At 44.0% G+C, this 21,689-nt stretch overlaps 1 protein-coding gene across 5 annotated transcripts in view; it reads left to right on the top strand.

The window, feature by feature from the left end:
• Positions 1-1,283: 1,283 nt before the first annotated feature.
• ASPHD2 (aspartate beta-hydroxylase domain containing 2) overlaps positions 1,284-21,689 on the top strand; it is a 78,276-nt gene continuing 57,870 nt past the window's right edge. For 2 of the 5 annotated variants that reach the window (XM_068238891.1, XM_068238913.1), the window contains exon 1: positions 1,339-1,695. The gene's annotated coding sequence lies outside the window, so the exon portion shown is untranslated. Of the gene's footprint in view, positions 1,306-1,338; positions 1,696-11,237; positions 11,282-21,689 lie in introns of those variants that run through there. The other 3 variants (XM_068238903.1, XM_068238939.1, XM_068238922.1) reach the window with 3 other exon arrangements.

Genomic DNA, 21,689 nt, shown 5'->3' with positions numbered 1-21,689 from the left:
CCGCTTTGTTTACATTTGTACGGCGCTGCTGCGCAGCAGCGCCGTAAGGCAGATCGGCGATCCCCGGCCAATCAGCGGCCGGGGATCGCCGCCATGTGACAGGAAACAGCCTGTCACTGGCTGCACAGGACGGATAGCGTCCTGTGCAGCCGGATCTCCAGGAGGGGGCCAGGTAGGAGAGGGAGGGGGAGGATTTCGCCGCGGAGGGGGGCTTTGAGGTGCCCCCCCCGCCACCCACAGCAGGCAGGAGAGATCAGACCCCCCAGCACATCATCCCCATAGGGGGGAAAAAAGGGGGGAAATCTGATCTCCCTGCCTGCACCCTGATCTGTGCTGGGGGCTGCAGAGCCCACCCAGCACAGATCACTCAAACCAGCGCTGGTCCTTAAGGGGGGGTAAAGGGTGGGTCCTCAAGTGGTTAAATTGAACCTATAGGGAAAAAAGGTGCCCAAGGTAGATAACCCAGAGGCTGCTTTCCCACCCCTCTCAGGCTCACCGTTTCAGCACTGAGACCCTTTGAATTTGACAAGGGCTTGTTGAATAGGTTTGTGCGGCCAAGCTCCCATTCTGCGCAGGTGCAAGATGGCCTGTGCTTGTGCAGTCACGGGCCATGAGTGGGCCTGCTTACCTCGGTAAAGGTAAGCCTCTTCCACGTCCTCCTCAAGACCACCGCCACTGCTAAGGACCCCTTGAAAATTTGTGGCTGTGCTCAATCACAGACGGGAGTGCGGCCCTAAAATGGCAGCAGTGGTGGCATGGAGGGGGACGTGGAAGAGGCTTCCCTTAGCTGAGGTAAGTATTTGACTTTTGATTTCACCAGTAGTCCTACACCAATATCTCTAGTCTCACCTCCTCAGCAGTAAGTTCTATGTATAACATCAGAGGTGTCAAATCCATTTAAAAATTACAATGGAATATTTCCCTTTAATACATGTGTAAGCTCATTAGCACAGTGATAACCCTGCTCTAGGCTGAAACAAACAAATCTAAATTTTAACAGGCTTGTGTGTCAGCTTCTTCACAGCCCTGCCTAATTTAAACTAGCACTGCTACTACTTAGATGAGGTCCATTGAAATATAATATGATGATAGAATTTTTATTGATTCGCCTACAACCAGTCTCTGTGTCATCTTCCTTACTCATCAAAATCAATAGCTATTGATCAAACAGTCCAGGTTAGGGGTAACGTCTTACGAAGTCTGGCCCAAGTGCCCCAGCAGATGGCGCTGTGAATGGAGGATTCAGGCTCCACCAACAGCCAGCTTACAGCACATTGTTAGAAAGCCCTTCGCAAAGACTCACGGGTATTGTAGTTCTGTTCAATTCTTCCTTGGCTAGCTCTATCCGCTTGCTTGAGTCTTTCTCTCCCAACCCCGAGCCGCACGCCTGCCTGGCCTTGCTTAGCATCCGGGATATGCAGCAGCTGGCCAGGAGTGATTAGCAGGGACGTCGCTGTCACTTGATGGAAGTGCTGGATCCACAATCCCACACTGCCGTGCGAGCTGAATCAAGGCTGGATTTAAAGGCTCAGTGCGAGCCGGGGATAATGCAGCAGGTTGGATAGGGAATTTTTACTGCAATATACGTACGTATTTAAATGAGTGTGTTGAAAAAAAAAAAAAAAAGGAATGACAGGGTGAGACATGACAAGAGTGAGAAGATCAACCCATCATCCCAAAGCAGTGTGATAGAAGGTACAGTAGATTGCAAGCCTTCTGGGGGACATCCTACTAAAATGCATGATGTTTGGCTGCTGCCTGTCACCATGAAATCTTAATTTACTGCTTTATGGGGGATCTTACATGCAGAGCTTCCCTCCTGCTATTGGCTCTGTGTACATTTGCATGGGTGGGCCTGGAGTCTTATTCATAAAGATAAGCTCACTTATTTCAGAATTATTTTGTGATTATTTGCTATGACTGCCTTTTTAATGGGTTAAAGCATTTCTGCCCCCCAGCGCTGCATGCTGCAGTTCCTGAAGTGGGAACTGTGTGGCAGGAGTGAAATAATGTTCTGAAATCCTATGTTCCATAGCAGCTCTGGCTGTGCTGTGTCTAGCACTGCAGATTATTATGTCACAGGCATGCCAGTCCAGTGCACAATAAGGAAAAAGGAATGCTAGCCTTTACTATCATTATGTTTTTCTTGTTTGCAGTGTGTTGTAGCTCTCAGGATTTCTACACTTATAAAGGTGCAGTCCCACATGTCATTTAGTACAGTATGGTCATTATTGTTGGTTGGTGATTAAGTGTAATATGTATGCAAAACAGGTAGAGAGATCTGCAGCAGTCCTTTAGCCGTAAGCTGTTTGCAGAGGGTTCGACCAAGCTGTCCTGCTGCCGATTCTCTCAGTCAGTCCTTGTCTAGGAGTGTTCAAATCTATTGGGGGGCCCAGGGGTGCTACATACACCTCTATCGCCACCACTATGATTTAGCCTAGCAGAAGGCTTCTTTCATAGATGGTTGTGCAAATTCCATTTATATTATATCCCTTGTACACTGCTTTATTGTGTCTCACTGGAGCAGAAGATTTTCCCCCTTAACTTGCATCACATTTTTTAATAGCATTGCACCAATAGGCCCTTTACTCTCAGTGAGGTGAGGATATGTTTTTTTTTTTTTTTAAGTTTTTTTGCCACTGGAGATAAAAACATGATATATCATCTAATCTGGTCAACTTCAGCAACATAATTATTTGCTGTGTAGACATTTACTGCTTTTAGATTCTAGTTTAGAATAATGGAAGTGGTCCTAGGTTTTCCCTTCTCTAGTTTAATAGATAATTCTTTGAAATCCTGTTTTCAACTGGGAAACGCTTTTGCTGCAAACAGAATGGCACAGGTGATTGGCTTGCGTTGTTGTCATGGCACCCATAAGCCAATCACACTGCATACTTTTAAATTCCAGGTGCTCATTTGTAATATTTGGCAGAGGGTCCCAAAAGAAAATTGAACGTTTATTTTCTCTTCTTATTTTTCTATCTAAACCATTCAATAGTATTTGGTGATGGTAGAGAGAACCAGTGTGACTTGAACATGAGTCTTTTTTTGTTCCTAAACAGTTCATGGTATCCCTCTCTGTAAATGTGGGTGGGTGTCTTTTGCAAAGATATGTTTGTACTAAACTATGTCTCCCTTCTGTCTCTCAGAAAGTAGAGGGTGGGGGGGGGGTGTACTATGGAAGTTACTATGGGCAGCAGCTTTGTGTGCTTCATGTTTCAGTTAATTGTTTTGCATATTGGCTCTTTGTGTACCTGCCTGCAACTGACTTGGAAAAGTTATGCACATTTGTGATGCGTTACAACCTCAGAAATATACTCCCCGTGAGCACGGTGCAGGAGATTCCCCAAAGTGTCAGTGGATTAGGAATTGATTGACATTTATGCAAGTTTTAGAAAATATACAGTAAAACCTTGGATTGTGAGTAACTTGGTTTAAGAGCGCTTTGCAATACAAGCAAAAATTTTGTGAAATTTTGAATTGATATACAAGCAACGTCTTTATATACAAGCAAAAAAAAGTTTTATATGCGTCACGTCATCACAATTGAGCCGGTAGTTCTTCTCCCTATGGCAATGCAGGATTATGCTTAATTACGCTTAATCTGAGTGTAGAGACTGTGAAATCCTCAAAAGTAGGCAAAAGCAACTGAAAAGAGAGAAGTGTGCATGTATGTATATGTGTATATGTGTACGCACGCGCGCGGTGTGAGTTATGACTTAAGAATTGGCGGCCTAAAATTCTTGAAAACATTTTACCGTTTTTGACTCCATACACAATTATTCCAGACAGAAATGCACCGCCAGGGAGGTTAATGAGCTCCTTAAAAGTGTACCTGATGTGAGGAAACTCGCTTTGCGCTAAATCCCTATGTAAAGGGAAGGCTCTGTATACTATAGGGCCTTCAGTCCTTGATCCATCCCATTGTTCCTGCGTCATCCCCCCCGTTGAAGTTATTTGACCTGATAGGTCAAATACAGCACGGTGGTATAGTGGTTAGCATTCCCACCTTTCAGCATTGGTTCCTCCGGGCACTCAGGTTTCCTCCCACATCCCCAAAACATACAGAAAAGTTAATTTGCCTCCTCCTAAATTGGTCCTAGACTAAGATACATACACTATATGATACATACATTGACATATTTCAATAATAAAAAAAGCTCAAGGCTCAATTGCTAGTTATCAAAATGGTGTATTATGACAAATAACATCACATATTATACACCCAATATACCCATGATCCCCAAGAATTGCACCACCCCTTAAGACCTGCAAGGCATGTACATGAGCCCCTGTATGGACCTATAATATTTATTTATAGGTTCATACAGGGATTCATGTACATGCCTTGCAGGTCTTAAAGGGGCGGTGCAATTCTTGGGGATCATGGGTATATTGGGTGTATAATATATGATGTTATTTGTCATAATACACTTTTTTGAGAACTAGCAATTGATCCTTGAGGTTTTTTTGTTATTAAAATTGATCAGTTGTGTTAAGCACAAGTTAGTAGGGAATTTAGTTTATACATTGACATATGACTATGGTTGGGATTCGATTGTGAGCCCCTCTGAGGGGCAGTTAAGGGGCACAACTGGGGGAACAGCCCCTACTACTGCAGTGGGGCCCAGAGGTGTGAGGGGGCCCCAACTACTAACATTTCTTTCTCATTTACTCCAGATCAGGTGTTTTTATGGCTTCGCATCTTATGTGTGAGAAGATTACGATGTAATCACTTGTTTTATGACCCTTGTATGATGGATCCCCCATGTTGTGAGGGTCACCAAGGGGAGGCAAGGGAAGGGGTGTGAACATTAATGGGGGCACATCAAAGTTTTGCAGGAGGGTAGGCCCCTGATTTGTAGTTGCGCCCCTGTAGTGTTTGAGATGTTATGTTAAATCACATGAACATTGTTTCTTTTTGAATTAAATGTTTCGGTCTCTTAGCTTTCAGGTTGTATATACTTGTTAGTCTCTGTAACTGTGTACAAACTTTGGTACTGTAATGCTAAAATGTTGCTTTTTACTTTTATAGTAACCATAGACTACTTGAGTATGTTCATACTTCTCTAGGACTGACCACCAAATATCCCAGTTTCTAGATTTGCTTAGCATTGCATAGAAAACTTGGCAGATTAGTGTACTTCTCGGTGGCATGGTGTTCCTAGGACACGGTTGATGGCTATTTGTTCTTCTATGGGTGTGGTTCAGTCTTGTATAAAGCACGCAGGCTGTAACTCGTGCCTTGTGTAGATTCAGCTATGAAAATTCTTAAATCTCTAACCGGAGTAGTTGTAAACAATCCTGACAAATACACAGTTCTAGAATACTTTGAACAAGCATACAGACCCGGAAGGCTCTGGCTAGGTTCACACAATGCCATGTTCCTGTCATGGACAGTCACAGTAGATCCGATGTACTATCTGGTGTGTTCACCCATCATTTTGTGGTGTCCATTGAAACACGTCATAGATCCTATGCTATCTACAACGTCCAATTTCTGTACCGTGTTCTGAAAAGTCGGGCGGCATGAGACTTTGCATTCCACCACTGCAGTGGGCATGTGGTAACATAAGATCTGTCGACATTTCTGTTTTGGACAACAGTCCAATTTTTGCCTGTGTGAACCTAGCCGAATAGCAGGTTGATTACAACCACTCTAGATGTTACATAGGAAAAGTTCTTCACAGTTCATATGAGGTAAACACAGTGACCCTTATTCAATTTGCTTTATCTCTTAATTTTGCTCCTGGTAATTCATGTTTCATCTTCTGTTTAAAATAACTTCTCAGCACTCTGCAATTAAAAAGGAACACAAAGTTGGTAAAAAAAGACCTGTCAAAATTATTCTGAGTATTTTCTTGCTTGCTATTGTCTTAAAAGGCATTTTATTGATCGGGTGTGGAAATATAATCTAGGAGAAAATTCAGGAGAAAAAGTGAATTGAATAAGGGCCAGAGTGTGAGTCTGATAAGAGCCCAAGGGCCGTATGCAATTCACTTTTTCTCCTGAGTTTTTTCTCCTAGGAGATATATTTTTTCATCTTCTATTTAAAATAACTTTTTAGCACTTTGCAATTGAAAAAGTGCCAAAAAGTAGGTGAAACAATACTGTAAAAAATATTTTGAGCATTTTTTAGCTGGCTGGCAGTTTTTTAAAAGACATTTTATTTACAAATTGTGAAAATATCACCTAAGAGAAAAGGCAGGTGAAAAGTGAATTGCATATGGGCCCAAGAGTTGGCTAGGTATGAGTCTGGTCTCTTGACAGGGCAGAACAGGCTTGCACTAACAAAAGAGGGAGAGTGACCACAAAAAGCATTTCTGGCTGGGACACGGGTCTAACAGTTACTCCACATATTTCTGCATCCAATTTTTGGACCTCTGTGGAAAAGTCAGCAAAGAATTGACATTGACTGTCTAACTTGTATTCAGTTTAGTGCCTTGCTGTAAGCGTTGATTACAGAGTTGTAGCAAAATGGGTAACCCTCCTTGGGTTCGTTTAAATGAGCAGCACTTTCATTGTTGCCACTGTGACGGACGAGCCGTGAGAAACTAGAACGCAGCCGGTTTACTGCACCGATTGTCGTTGCATTGCCCGCCATAGATTGTCTGTCTGTGGCTATCTGCAGTCAAGCCTCGTGTCCCTGTTGTCTTCATAGGTGTTAGCAGAGTTATTTTCATGAGAGCAAGTATGCTCACTGAAAAGGTCCCTGTGGTTAATTAACATGATCAAAAGAGTTCCCTTCCTGGCCAGTGACTTGTTAATTAGCCAGAGGTGTAAAACACCAAAAGTCCTTTCATCCAGAGGAAGCTTCCCCAGCCAGGGCTCAGACTTGCAGGAGCCATGGAGCCAGTTTAGGAATGCACGGAGTTTTCGCCGGTTTAAGGAGTACTGTTCATAGGAGAGATGTGGAAGTTTTCTCATTCTGCTGGTCCGGGTCTGGTGAATATTTTAATATTAAATTGAGGTCACTGACATACCCAGAACCCAAGGTATTCCACTATTTCGTAACCGAGCATGCGAACGCACCCGAGTTTGATGTCCTATGAACTGTCATATTCTGAGGAGCATGAATCTGTGGCCGTTATGTGTGTGCAATAAGCATAGGCCGAGATATGAAAAATGTCATACTTGGTGGGCACCCAGAACCCACCCAAGAAGTTACCCACACCCTGTCCAGCCCCTGGGCTAGGCCTGAGACTCCACCCAAAGATGGGGATCAGTCAAAAGTGTTTGCCAGGGACTCCTCCCTCATTCCTCCAAATTCCACCTTCATGGGAGCATGCTGCCACTCTGAGGAACAGTGGTGGCTATCTTGTCTGAACTTTGCTCCTGAACTGAACTGAAACCAAGAACTTTATGAGTTTTCCCAGAAGGACATATTTCCACGAACCTAAGTATTTTCTCCCTTTTATTTTTTATACTGTGTTATCATTTGTCTCTCTAATTGTTGATTTTAACGATTTTCTGTATATATTAATTATTTATATCGCATTTTTAATAAACGACGCTACTGTCATTTATTGGTTCAGCTACCCTATTATTCAGCCGCAAAAACTGAACCCTGGTCTCTGAAGAGTCGCTACTATTGTTGCTAGCTAGAAAGAATAGAGTGGGTTTAACCGTTTTACTGTATTTGCAGGTCTAGAATCAGCCAGTCAGTGGGCTCCTCTGTCCCATGGTAACAGAGGTGGTGGCAGTTATACCCTGAAATAGTGTGTAAATTGTATTGCCGTAACTCACAGGCTCCCTTCTAGTCGGTCTGCTGCCAAAATTCCAGTGGTTTCTGCGCACCGATTGCGCCCACAGCTTGCATGGTCTGTGTGCTTAAACCGATTGGAAGGCATTTTGCGGTCCGGCCACTAGGGGCCCTGTGACAGCCACTCCTTACCAAGTTTTGTATTTATGATACTCTATCTTAACCTCTCCACACATCTCCCCTGACCTCAACCCCATCCTGATCTCCAATCCGATCCTTCATCATTTAAAGTGTACCTGAGGCAAGATAAAATAAAGAAATGAAATATCTGCCTAAGGAAGGAAAGCTTCTGGTTCCTGCAAAGGCTTCCCTCGCCCTCCTGGCCTCCACCAATGCTGGGTGTGGACCTCCGGAACATATCTGACAAGAGCTTGTCGGATATGTTATGTGGCTGCACTCCTCTTCATGCGCGAGCGTGGTCTTACTGAGCTTGCGCACTGAGCATGAAGCTGCTTGTCCATGAGCTGCTCTGTGGTATTGCACAGACGCAGTCATGCACGCGTGGGTACAGCATGACTGTGCTCGTGCATGAATAGGAGCGCGGTCGTGATCTTCAGAAGAGTCCTGGGCAGGGGTGCTTGTCTCCAGTATAACACTGGAAGCTGCTGGAGGATCCAGAGGTCTTCTTAGGTAAGTATATAATTTTAGGACCATCTCTGGTTCTCTTTAATGCAGACTTAGTTCTGACGCTTACATCCTTACATCACTCAATAAAAAAAATCCCCCACTACCTTATTCTCTTACACTAACCCTAACAATGCCTACCTCTAACCAGTACACCAGTACACGTACAACGGGGAAAGGGGGGTAGGGAAATTGTGGAACATAAGTGATATAATTATGCATCACCTTCCCAATTTGGGAGTAAGTCCTGAACCTTGTTTGTACATACAAATATCAAAAACAAAGGGTTCTTAGGGACTCAGCGGTGTATTCAAAAATGAAAGACTTTATTGATTGGGGCAGCACGGTGGCGTAGTGGTTAGCTCTCTCGTCTTGCAGCGCTGGGTCCCTGGTTCGAATCCTAGCCAGGGCACTATCTGCAAAGAGTTTGTATGTTCTCTCCGTGTCTTCGTGGGTTTCCTCCGGGCACTCCGATTTCTTCCCACATTCCAAAAACATACGGATAAGTTAATTGGCTCCCCCTAAAATTGGCCCTAGACTACAGTATGTACACTACATAATATAGACATATACAGATTGTGAGCTACTTTGAGGGACAGTTAGTGACAAGATATATAGATAGATATAAATATATATATATAGATATAGATATAGATATATATATAGATATATATATAGATATATATAGATATATATATATATATACACTGTACAGCACTGCGTAATATGTCGGCGCTATATAAATACTAAATAATAATCAAAAAATGATTGACATATATAATTGCAAGACCATCTATATATTACAAACAATGGAGCTAACAAGCAACAGTGCTGTTGTCATTAAAAAACCAGCTGTCATACATGCCACACTGACACATACTCCCAATCACACCACTCAGAACATGGGGTACCCCACTAATAACACGAACCAGTCCAACTGTGGAAAGGAATGCAATAAATAGCAGGAGAGGCACGGAATCATATAATTGCATGTCCAATGTAATTCAAATAGACGTAGATTAGGTCTCGCTTAAAGAACCGGCATGCTTTAACATAAGGTCTCCATACTCCCAACCCAATACTGATATCCATCGGTGGCCGTCAGCAGGAAGCTTCACCTGGCTATGTTGCTCCAGCCGCACAGGTAGGCTGCAAGTGTTGTGATCCGGTGGTGATTTTAGGATCCTCTCTGGTTCTCTTTAATGCAGATTTAGTTCTGACACTTACATCACTCAATAAAATAAATCCCCCCCCCCTACCTTATTCTCTTACACTAACCCTGTTAAACAATGCCTAACCCTAACCAGTACACCAGTACAAACCTGTCAGCCTCACCACTGCTGGCGCCACTGGCAGCATCTCTGTTTCCAACTTGCACATGTGATTATGCATCCTCACTGTCTCACCTGTGCTGGGCCCATTGGGTACACATTTGATAGCTATTATTAAGATCTGATGAATAAACATATCACGGATGTGAGGAGGAAGCAATTATTTTTTTTCTTAGCGATAGCGCTACAGGGAACAATAAACAGAACATATAGAAACACTTACGTATTCGTCTCTGTCCAAGGTCACAATCTTGTGCTAAAGTGATTATAATTAAAATACTTCATCACTAAACAGTAAAAATGCTTCAGTGCATTGCTGACTCTCCCAGACTGTGACCTCTGTGAAAGTGTAGATTAATTGATTTTAAGTGAAGTGGTTAAGTGTATTCACCATCTAGTTATTGTGTCTTTATGCTCCTCGTCCCAGATGTTTGAGTTCTGGTTTATTTGTGGACCAGGGACTTCCACACTTTACTGCAGGAGAGTGCACTGCACTATGCAGTGTGATCTGAGCTTGGGGTCACTTCTCACTCATCCCTCTGAGCTGTGTTGTTACCTCTACTGAGTCTGAATATGGAGATACCTAACACAGTCCCGTGAAACGCGTTGTCTACAGTATAACCGTTATTTTAATAAAGACTCCATTTCTAGAAGACGTGAGTCTTCTTTGGAGATAAGAGACCTCCTTATCATACCATATATTTTTATTTATTATTTTTTATTTAATTTATGAGTAAAACTATCCAGCTGTTGCCATAACATACGTTTGGACGCCTCAACTAACGTGCTTCACTTCTAACACAAATATACACTTTTCAAAACCCTCCTTAGGTATGCAAATACCTTCTGGTGTGATGGAATGTTTGTTCAAGAACTTTACCTTAGATCCCTACATACATTAGAACGAAGCAGGTTGTTTGGGCACTAGGAGCCGCTATAGCAGCAATGCTATAGTGCGTGGGGCGTGTAAGGGTAATTTGGGGTTCCAGAGATCGACGGACCTCGAATGACATCTCCCTCTGAGTTGCAATGACTTGGAGGGTAAATAGTATTTAACACTGTTAGGAATTTGAGTGGCAGCAGGGTGAGCCTTCAATTGGCTCTCCCTGTGCCCAGCTCACCGGCAGCGTACTAATACGTGCACCATAAAAGGATTGTTTTAATGTAGAGGCACACTCCTGATTGTTCTCAGGCTCATTGGACATCGAATCCAGCATTGATATTAACATGAAAATATTGTGTGTCCAAGCTTGTGATGTGTGCTGGAACTGGTATAACTTTACTACAGGAACAGTAATAACTGGAAGGACTTCTAAACATGCCTAATCAGCTATTCTTTCTAACATTGCTAGTGTGGTGATTGTTGCCTCTATGGATATTATGTTCTACTTGAGAGTCTAAAAGAAAATTCTTCCCAAGATCCACCACTCCATATTTTTTTTGTATGCCTTCTAGTCTGGACTTGAGTGGCCTTGGGGCCACTACCAAGTATGCAACACTTTTTTTTTTTTTTTTTTTAGGTGACCCTTCCTTCCTGTAGCAGATATCGTGGGTGGCTTAGAAGGTAATAGAAAAGGAATAACGCAAACAGTGGTGCTGTTTACGGAGACTGAGTATCTCCCCCAAGTAAAGACCTGATGCACAGTAGGCGCCGTAGCGACTTGACATGCTGGTATGTTATAGGAAGCCCAGAAGGTGTCTCAAGGGATAGCCAACTGTGTCATCCAGAGGGCAGGTAATTCTACTGAAAAGGGTTCTGGCATTCCTGCATAGTACCCATTTTGAAAAGCTGTGCTGTAGCCTTTAGCTATGTAAATGTTTTTATATTTATTGCAAGAAACTGTGATTCTGTGCATGTCCAGCTGTTTACAAGTGGTGGCACCAGTGCCTGTTTAGTGTACAGTATATCCCGGGTATATCGAGCAGGAGATATAACAGTACAACTTAGTTACATAGTTTGGTTGAAAAAAGATATTGGGCCATCAAGCCCAACCAGAAAAAAAAAAAACAACAAATAAATAAAATGAAAATAAAACACCATCGTCAACCTGCACATATTCCAGTTGATCCAGGGGAAGGCAAAAACCTTAAAAGGCCTGAGCCAATTAGCATTAAAAGGGAAAAATTCCTTCCCGACTTCAGGTGGCAGTCAGATAAATTCCTGGATCAACTCTTCGGGGAATTACCTAAATTTATAGCCGTGGATGTCCTTCAATGCAAGGGAAGCGTCCAACCCCTCTTTAAATGCAGATATAGAGTTTGCCATAACTACTTCCTGAGGTAAGATGTTCCAGATTTAACCACTCTCACTGTGAAGGACCCTTTTCTAAATAGATGGCAAAAACTTTTTTTCTCCACACGCAAATCATGTCCCCTTGAAAGTCGTACAACCCTAGGAACAAAAAGCTCATCTGCCAAGCTTTTGTTTTGCCCTCTGATGTACTTATACATGGAAATCTAATTCACTGCATGTTGCTATATGTTGTTGAGTCTCTTGTTTTAGAATTGTTGCACTTTGCCAGCACCCAAAGTCACCACTAGACCATACAATTCTGTGCTCCAACAATTGTTCACTTGTTCACACAAGTGAAGTACACCCAACAACATTTTGTTTATAGCCCTGCTGTGACAATACAGGGCCTGATTTTTCTAAGGCCTGGTTCACACTGCAAGAGCTTTTTATGCGCTAGTGATTTGAAAAGCTCTTGTCAATGTAATGCTATGGGTGATTTTTATAAAATCGCAACACACACATAGGGCTGGTGCACACCAGAGCGGTTCTGGAGCGTTTTTTTAAAACGCTTGCAGGGGGGAAACAGCTTTGCTAATGAAAGTGAATGGGATGGTGCACACCAGAGCGGTTCGTTTTTTCCACAAACGCAAAATCAGGGGCTGCAGCATTTTTTAGATTTCTGAGGCGTTTCTGCCTCAATGTTAAAGTATAGGAAAGTGGAAAACCGCTCTGAAAAATGCTAGATCAGAGCAGTTTTCCAGGCGTTTTTGTTACAGAAGGTGTTCAGTAACAGCTTTACTGTAACAATATTTGAAATCTGCTACATAAAAACGCTCCAAAAAATGCTTGGCGTGTTTAGAAAATCTCTCTAAACATGCCTAGAATTGCTCTAAAATATGCTTCAAAAACCTCTAGCGTTTTGCAGATCTGCTAGAGGTTTTTGGTGTGCACTGCGCCATAGTGTAGCATTACATTAGCAAGAGCTTTCAAAATCACAAGCGCTTAGAAAAAGCCCTTGCAGTGTGAGGCATCTCCAGTGATGTCTTAGGATCCCCGGTGAGAGATCTGTAAATTATTCAGCAAACCTGGACTATATTAATTAAAATTGTCTGCTGTTAAGCAGTGGGATTAGCAGTAGTCATCAGAGAGAGATTGTTTCATAGTGAGCATTGCTGAAAAGCTAATAAATTAGTGGATGAGAGTTTGCAGTCCTATAATACTTACTTTGAGAGGGTTTTTTTTCATTTTTGGTAATAAATGCAGAACAGGTTGCATTCACTATAAAACCTCTCCATTGAAATGCCAAACGCTGCCGCTACGAACGCTGCTGCTATATCTATGTTATAACTTCCTGTTAGCTGTGAGCAGGTATACAGCACAGTTTGGGGCTCTCCATGTCCTTTTTTTCTTTTGCTGTTTACAATGATGCACATTTAAAGTTTATTTTGCTAGCCATATAAAATGGTGAGGCAGGCCAGATTTGGCCCACGGGGCTTGAGTTTGACACAGGCGCATGTACTTTATGGAAGGGTGCAGCTTTCTTGTTCTTTTGATGTATATGTTCCTTTAGGGCTCATTCATACTACGTACCGCATGCACAAACACAATTTTGTTATCCGTGCCTTATAACATGGACGCCGGTGGCATCTGTACAATAGAACCTGATGGGAAATTGCGCGCATTCTGCAATACAATGTATCCAGCCGCATTATATCACAATGCATAGGATTGACAGCTGTACTGGGAACGGTATCATGAAAGTCAGTGGGCTTTCATGTTTACATGCGTATCGCACACAAAGCACGGTGCCTCTTAACTAACAGTACCACACATAGGGCTTGATTCACTAAGAGAAATGGCATGCCTTATCAAAGTTAACACACCTTATCAGAGTAGCATAACAAGGGCTACGAACTTATGCCTGCTAATTGGCAATGACAAGAGCTCCACTCGTCCTGTCCTAAGCCCCTGCGAGTTCGTAGTGCTCGCTATGCTACTCTGACAAGGTGTTAACTTTGATAAGGTGTGCTAACTCTGTTAAGGCGTGCTATGTGTCTTAGTATATCAAGCCCTTAGTGTGAATGACCCATTATGACCACAATGATGGTTGCAATTTTTTGCCGCTTGATTACAGACCATTTAGAAAAAAACTCCAGTTCCGGTTTGATGGATCATTTATTGTATTCCCAGAGTGGATCCTTTGAGATCACTGGAGATGCCTAATTAGGAGCAGAAAAGTTGCTTTTAGTCTTCTTTCTAAACAAATAAACAGCAGGTGACAGGTATTACGATAGCTGATATTTATTAATGATGTAAATGAGACCAGGAAAGTCCTACATGTGCTTAGAAAAACCTTTATTAACCTTCTTGCCGGTTATCCTGAGCTGAGCTCGGGGTAACCTGCGCAGGAGGATTGCTCAAGCTCCGCTGGGCTGATTTTCACAATTTTTTTCATTGCACTTTGCTAGCTGCGTGCATAACTCGATCGCCGCCAATTCGCCACTACCCGTCGCGCCGCCCCCCCTTCCCCAGACCTCATGCGCAGCCTGGCCAATCAGTGCCAGGCAGCGCTGAGGGGTGGATCGGGACTCCCTCTGACGTCCATGACGTCATCGTGATCGTCGCCATGGCAACGGGGGAAGCCATGCAGGAAATCCCGTTCTGAACAGGATTTCCTGCTTGCGCAGATCGCCGGAGGCGATCGGAGTGGGTGGGGGGATGCCGCTGCTCAGCGGCTATCATGTAGCTAGCGCTAGGCTAGCTATATGATTTAAAAAAAAAAATTTAAAAAGTGCTGCGCTGCCCCCTTGCCGAAATAATTGGAGCGGCAAGGGGGTTAATACAAAAATTACTGGTACTGCAGCAGCAGGATACCCCAAGGATTAAAATCTTAAATCCACTAACAAAACCGGAGGGAGCGCTCCTTCACAATTTTCCACCCGGTCCCCATTAGGTTATTGCAGAAAACAAACAGTCGCCAAGCGTTAGCCTATGCAAACTGTATCTGCCACCCATATGGTTGGACCGTGTGTGGACCCGCCACCGACGCACACCAATGAGGCCTCAAAAATGTGGCTGCAGCCGTTTGCCGTTGTCAAACAACAGTCCTGTTAAAGTCCACGTGCATATGCCCTGATATAGAACCTTAGTTGCTGCTTGTTGCAATAAACTTCAACTCCATAATCAATCTATACTTCCCACAAAACCTGCATCTAAAGTCCGAAGACTTAAATTCAATTGCTGCAGGAGAGGTGACAACTTGTAATCTTCAATTGGCCCTGTAACCAGGCCCTACTAAATGTTAGAGAACACAGTGTGAATCCACTCAATTGCAGATTGACATTGAAATCCGATGTAGATTGATGGCAAAATGTAGGAATCACTTGTGCAGAGTTATGCAGCATAAACATTACATGTGTCGTGCAAGTGGTACGTTATTGCCGTTCCCCGCAGGGCTGTGTTGTAAACACACGGCTCCTGGATGTCTATGCCTCACACGCTGCCTCCTCCTTGACTCGTCCAGCTCGTCTAGCTCCTCCCGCTGTCTTCTTGTTACAGGGCTCCAGCTCTTTGGAGCGAGCCTCTGTACTGTGTCTCCCCAGCTGCCGGCTGATGGCGTCTTGCCTCCTGCCTCATGAGCATGGACCAGGGATACAGCAGTTATTGCGCAAACAGCTCCGGAGTCCAAGGGGGGGGGGGGGGGGGGTGTCACGTGAGTGCTAACTCCAGTTCTGTCTCCTCCCACTGACGCATTTCGCCCCGCCCATGGGGCTTTCTCAAAGAGCTGGAGGGTCTGATCTTCCTGTGTAACATGTCCATTTAAAGTATCATACAGGGGGCCGGGTCAGCCAGTCAGAAACTCCCCTCTTGAACAACCTGCACAATGTAAACATTGTATTGACCTCATAGTTCGCTGCAGGCTTTTCATACTTCCTGCACTCAGGCCTATCGAGGCACTTTGAGAGAACATCCACAACTGTACAGGCCCTGATTGATTACTGGAAAGGGAAAGGGTAAGAATGAGGTCAAGACAAAGAAAATACATTTCGGATACAATAAAACAGAGAGGGAGATCCAAATGTCTGAATAATAAGAATGAACCATAAAGATTAATTAACACCTCTTGTTCCCACTGGTCAAGTTTACAGGGATTATTACAGAAACATTAGCATGTGTTGACATTAGATGAGAGAATCAAAACAATTGTGGGAGATAGACCTTTTATGACAGCAAAAAAAAGCACCTAATTTAAAAAAACAAGCTTGTAAGATCAGAATTTAACAGCCAGAAAAAAGGAACATGGCTGCATAACTACCCAAAAAGTAGAGGCATGTTTAGTTGCAGCAATTGTAGAGTCTGCTGCTATGCAGAACGTACAAAAGTGTTTAGAAATGCCAACAATACCAAAACGTATGAAATCAGGGACTTGATAATGTGTAAAACTGAGAGGGTAGTATATTGCATTGAGTGCCCTTGCGGTCTGCTGCATATTGGGAAAACAAAGAGGAAGCTGTATAAACGTATTGGTGAACATTTAACGAACATAGAAGAAGCTGATAAGGATAGTCCCCTTGGCCAGTACTTTAAGGATTATCATGGGGGAAAACCCAAAGGACTTCGTTTTAAAGGCATCATTAAGCAAAAAATCCCTAATAGGGGAGGTGACATCGAAAATGATCTCTATAGAATAGAAGCCACCTGGATTTATAGACTTGGTACAATAATCCCTGAGGCTGCTTACACACCAAGACGTTACAGGCGCACGTTAGTGCGCCTGTAACGCTCCCCCAACGCACAGCAATGTAACACAAGTGGGCTGTTCACACAGCCCACGTTGCGCTACATGTAACGCTGCACGTTCTGTGCAAAGTGCAGCATGCTACGGCGTTGGAGCGGCTATAGCCGAGTTAGACTGTTTGCACATGCGCAGTGGGGGGCGGAGAGGAGGCGGGGAGAGCCAGCTACAGTAGCCGCGCACATGGCTACTTAATATTCACTGCACTGGCGGGCGCTGATTGGCCGGTGGGACCACGTGATGCGGAGTGTCTCGCTCCGCATCACGTGGTCCCGCTGGCCAATCAGCGCCACTCTGGGAGACATTATAGGACTCGAGCCGCCTAACGCGGCTCACTCTACCGTCGGCTCTTGCAGCACCATACGTTGTGTTAGGTGCATGTTATGCGACCTTAACGTGCCACCTAATGCAACGTCTTGGTGTGCAAGAAGCCTAAAGGCTTAAATTCAGATCTAAATTTGGCATATTTGCTGTAGGGACTGAGGCGATGATGTTAAATTTGATGTTCTTTATGGACTGGTCCAATTGATATGATCCATCAGTGTCTGTACAGTTGTGGATCTGTTCTCTCAAAGCAGAGTGCCTTGATAGGCCTGAGTGCAGGAAGTATGAAAAGCCTGCAGCGAACTATGAGGTCAATACAATGTTTACATTGTGCAGGTTGTTCAAGAGAGGGGAGTTTCTGAACTAAAGAAACGAATCCAGCAGCATATGGCTGTCATTAGAAGTAAAGAAAACTATGACAAATCACCAGTTCGGGTACACTTCCACTTATTTCACAGTGCCAACCCTGATTTATTAAAGTTCAAAGGGATCTACAAAATGGAGCCATCAGCAAGAGGGGGTGATTATGACAAGATACTAAGACAAATAGAAATGCGCTGGATCTGCCAATTGGGCACGTTAACACCAAATGACCTAAATACGGATTTCAGCTTTGCCTCGTTTCTGTAGTCAAATTGAACCTTGACCTTCACAACAGGAAATACAGATAGCAGATTACACAAATTAGCTCCTTTTTGTAATGAACAGAGATATGGTAGCTTGAATAAGTGTTAGTCATGTATGAAGCCTCAGTAAAGGTATGAATGATACTGTGAGGTTGTGAATATAGACAAAATGAGCTAGGCAGATAAATTGATGATCTTTTGAGTGAAAAGGTAACCCTGACTTTGATGCAACCCTCCTGAATGAATTAATAAGCCCCATATAGTGGACGAAACGAGATAAAAAGAAAAGAATTGAACACCCATGTCCACGAATCCTGGAGAAGCCTACACACGGAGCCTGGTGCCGGCTGACCGCATGGAAGGCAGCAGACAAGAAGGATACTGTGGATAGTACTCAGTGACTACTGAGACACATGTGCACATGTCAACGCTGATGAACATCCACACTAAAGGGACTCCAGTGGTGCTATACCCCACTATGCGAGTAAGCAATCACACGGCAAGAGTACCTGGAATATAGCAATATCAAGCATAAGTTATCAGCAGCGCTTCCTTATAAGATTCCTCCACCAAGATCAGTCACCCATCAGGAGTGCGACTCACCTATTTAAAATGCTACGATCACAGTAGCAAATGCACTTGTGGGGCATTACATAGGTTCCCCTCACCTTCCACGGCACATCTCAAACCACCAATCGGAAAAACGGCGATATTCCAGATTGTCTACTCATAGAGCATTTTTTTTACACCTTAGGATATGAAGCAAAAGCCTCTCATTGCGCAGTATAGTTAAAACTTTAAAATGCTTTATTTAAAATTGCACTCACGTGGTATTGCAGTATTTCACAGCTTTTGGAAGTTTTACAGCGGGTTCCACCCCGTGCGGTCTCCCGGGCTGACCGCCGCGTTATGTTCCCCTTACTGCACGCTATCACCGGCTGTACTCCTCCCTACCAGTTTCGTCATACACTACGACTCATTCAGGGGATGGAGTCTGCCGATCCAGTGCTGCTTAAAAGATAGTTGGCTCCTCCCCCCTAGGTTTTCCCTAATGCGCCGCCTACGTCCCATTCTGTGGAAGCGGCCATATTGGAGCCCAGGAGGCTGCGCGAGGTTACATTTCATAACATTTTTGCGTTTAATCCTATCGTCACTGTTTCCTATTTATTTCCTTTGACGTGCCATCCTCCCCGTATAAGGAATCTTATAAGGAAGTGCTGCTGATAACTTATGCTGGATTTTATGTGGAAATATACTCATTTCTAAACAGAAGCGCATGCCTGATGAACTTTTAACATATAATCATTTTGTTGACAAATCCCTGGTTTTCAACGGAAGGGACTGAAAGTCTTTTTTATTATTTTTATTATTTGAAGGATTATAGTATGTTTTAGTTTGCAAACGGTGAAATATATCACAGCTTGGGTTAATACTGTGAACATCAGTGAGTTCTGGTAGGAATCTCACTGGAGACTGGGATTGTGTAATCATAATTGTATCACTTTGTGTGAGCGCTGTATTTTGAATTTTCTTGTATAGCAATATCAACCCACAGCAGCAGGAGGACGAACAGCCATGGACAAAACCTCTGAGTGGTGAGAGCCTCAGTGAGGCGGCATCCTGTGACTGTGATATACTAATATATGCACGTATATGAAAATGCTGCATGTACTGTGAAAGTAGTCGTATTGCATCAGCGACCTGGCCTGGACTTATTTCTACTATGGCAGTTCTCAATCTGTCCCATACAGCATCTGCTCCTAGCTTAACGTCATGCTATGGCATTTAGTATTAGGAAATATAGCAGTATTACATTGGGATTCCAGGTGTGATTGGCGTGCATGAAGTGTGCTGAGTCGTGTGAGCCCAGCCGGCTGTGCAAATTTGTCATCATTGAGAGTAGTTTTATGGTTTTAAAGTGACGTGTTAGTGTGTATACTGTGTCTGATTTCCATTGTTCCTGTTCTATAACAATTTGGGGTATTACCCAGCTACTAATACCTGTGTTCAAGGAACTCTACATTTGGACATGTTACACAGGAAGATCCGACCCTCCAGGACTTTGAGAAAGCCCCGTTGGCGGGGCGAAACGCGTCAGTCAGAGGAGCCAGAACCGGAGTGAGCGCTCACGTGACCCCCCTCGGACGCCAAAGCTGTTTCTGCAATAACCGCTGTATGCCTGGTCCGTGCTTATGAGGCAGGAGGCAAGACGCCATCAGCGGGCAGCTGGGGAGACACAGTACAGAGGCTCACTCCAAGGAGCTGGAGCCCTGTAACAAGAAGACAGCGGGAGGAGCTGGACGAGTCGAGGAGGCAGCGTGTGAGGCATAGACATCCAGGGGCCGTGTGTTTACAACACAGCCCTGCGGGGAACGCCAATAACGTACCACTTGCACGACACATGTAATGTTTATGCTGCATAACTCTGCACGAGTGATTCCTACATTTTGCCATCAATCTACATCGGATTTCAATGTCAATCTGCAATTGAGTGGATTCACACTGTGTTCTCTAACATTTAGTAGGGCCTGGTTACAGGGCCAATTGAAGATTACAAGTTGTCACCTCTCCTGCAGCAATTGAATTTAAGTCTGGGGACTTTAGATGCAGGTTTTGTGGGAAGTATAGATTGATTATTGAGTTGAAGTTTATTGCAACAAGCAGCAACTAAGGTTCTATATCAGGGCATATGCACGTGGACTTTAACAGGATTGTTGTTTGACAACGGCAAACGGCTGCAGCCAAATTTCTGAGGCCTCATTGGTGTTCGTCGGTGGCGGGTCCACACACGGGCTGACCATATGGGTGGCAGATACAGTTTGCATAGGCTAACGCTGGGCGACTGTTTTGTGCAATAACCGAATGGGGACTGGGTGGAAAATTGTGAAGGAGCGCTCCCTCCGGTTTTGTTAGTGGTTTTAAGATTTTAATCCTTGGGGTATTCTTCTGCTGCAGTGGCAGTCATTTTTGTATTAACTTCCTGGGCGATAATCCCGAGCTGAGCTCGGGGTATGTCGCGCAGGAGGATTTCTCAGGCCCTGGTGGGCCAATTTGCATAATTTTTTTTTGTTACACGCAGCTAGCACTTTGCTAGCTGCGTGTAACTTCCGATCGCCGCCGATCCGCCGCTATCCGCCGTGCCGCGCTGCGCTCCCCCCCGACCCCTTGCGCAGCCTGGCCGACTTTGTAGGTTAGGGTGTAGAGGTTGAAATGGATCCTGACATTTATTGGCAGCCAATGAAGAGACAAGCAGCCGATTCAGTACAGAATAAAGTGTTGTCAGTCTATTAGTTGGTAGTACACAAAGCAGTATATTACAATTGTCCAAATGAGATATTATAAGAGTATGTATTAACATTTTATTAGTGTCCTGAGTGAGAAAAGCTTGGATGCAGGATATATTTTTGAGTTGGAGATTACAAGAGCTGGTTAGGGAGTAAATGTGAGGAATAAGAGAGAGAGAGGAGTCAAATATTACCCCTTAGCACCACACCATGCTTTGGGAATTTAAGTTGTAGGGGTGCTATTAACATTTATTGTTATATCAGGCAGAGAGGTGGACAGAGACGGTGGAAAAAAGGGTGGAAAAATCATTAGTTCTGTTTTGCTTATATTAAAGAGTACCAGAGGTGGATTTTATATAGATTATAGGACACAGAGCCATGTTCTCTGGCTAATGTCATGCCTCTGTGTCCTTCTGGTGCTGCTGCCAGTCCCCCCTGTGGACTGCTGTCCCCCTCAAAACTAGCAACAGGCTAACTACAATCTGATTGTCGCTAGCCTCCTTTTCCCCCTTCCAGGCATCAATCACCTGCTCCCCACCTCCTCCATTGCCTTGCTCCCCTGCCTCCATCACCTCACTCCCCGCCATCGCTAGCTTCCTCCAATCGGCATCTAAGCTGTGACCCAGGAAGTACTTCCGGGTTGCAGCCATCTTGGATTTCATCAGCCGGTGATCGGAGGATGAACGGCTTCGGAGGATGAACGGGGCCAC

This window comes from Hyperolius riggenbachi, chromosome 1 (genome assembly GCF_040937935.1).
Source record: "Hyperolius riggenbachi isolate aHypRig1 chromosome 1, aHypRig1.pri, whole genome shotgun sequence".
Lineage (NCBI taxonomy): Eukaryota > Metazoa > Chordata > Amphibia > Anura > Hyperoliidae > Hyperolius > Hyperolius riggenbachi.
This window is presented reverse-complemented; position numbering and strand designations above follow the sequence as displayed.